The sequence below is a fragment of the Cynara cardunculus genome, unplaced genomic scaffold (genome assembly GCF_001531365.2).
Source record: "Cynara cardunculus var. scolymus isolate 2C unplaced genomic scaffold, CcrdV1 Un_Scaffold_3391, whole genome shotgun sequence".
NCBI classification, from domain to species: Eukaryota; Viridiplantae; Streptophyta; class Magnoliopsida; order Asterales; family Asteraceae; genus Cynara; species Cynara cardunculus.
Genome location: NW_020201455.1, coordinates 37,264 through 38,486, shown reverse-complemented (window position 1 = coordinate 38,486; position 1,223 = coordinate 37,264).

Below are 1,223 nucleotides of genomic sequence, written 5' to 3'. Positions count from 1 at the left end.
GATGGCCAGAGTGAGAGGACGATACAAACATTAGAAGATATGTTGAGAGCTTGCGTAATTGACTTTGGAGGTAGTTGGGACAACCACCTCCCATTGATAGAAATTGGCTTATAACAATAGTTACCATTCGAGCATCAAAGCGGCACCATTTGAAGCGTTGTATGGTCGTAAGTGTAGAACTCCAATTTGTTGGGCAAACATTGGAGAAAGACAACTAGCTGGACCCGAGTTAGTCCAACAGACATCTGATAAAATAGTACAGATCAAGGAGAGGTTAAAGGTTGCACAAGATAGACAAAAGAGTTATGCGGATAGAAGACATCGACCTTTGGAATTCCAAGTAGGTGATAAGGTCTTGCTGAGAATATCTCCATGGAAAGGGGTCGTAAGATTTGGGAAGAAAGGTAAGCTAAGTCCAAGGTATATCGGACCGTTTGAAATAACTGCAAGAGTAGGAACAGTTGCTTATCGGTTGAAGCTATCAGAGGAGTTAGGCAGTATTCACAATACCTTTCATGTGTCAAACTTGAGATAGTGTTTAGCTGATGAATCAATTGTTCTGGATCTGGAAGACATCGAGGTTAACGACAAACTCGCCTATGTGGAAGAGCCAATTGACATATTGGATAGGAAAACGAAAAGACTAAGAAACAAAAGTATACCATTGGTATTAGTTAAGTGGAAATTCCACAAGGGAKCARAAATGACGTGGGAACCAGAAGAAGAGATGAARGCTAGATATCCTCAGTTGTTTTAACGAGTTTTAATTCCGAGGACGGAATTTCTTAAAGGAGGGGAGAGTTATAAAACCCAAAAATTTGTGGAATAAATAATTTATCTTTATTAGTATTTAATTTTTAAGGATATATATATATATATATATATTAAATAAGAATAGAATGTTGAAATAAGTTTAAAAGTCGGACCAAAAGTGAAGGAAGAAGTCAAGACATGGGTGAAACTTCTCAATTCGCGGAAGTTAAGGGAATGGGTCGTGTGTAAGTAGGTCCAAACCAGAAGGACCTGTTTTGTAAATAGGAAACAGACCTGCAACAGGGTGGCCTGCTGTCAACGATCGAGAGAGGCAGAAGAGGAACAGGCGGTGCCTGGTTCAAAAAGGGAAACTGTGACCTGCCGGTTGCAGGCTGTGGAGAAGCCGTTCACAGCCTAAAACTAGGGATTCGGCCAATTTGGTCAACTAATAGGCCAAATCGTTTGAGTAT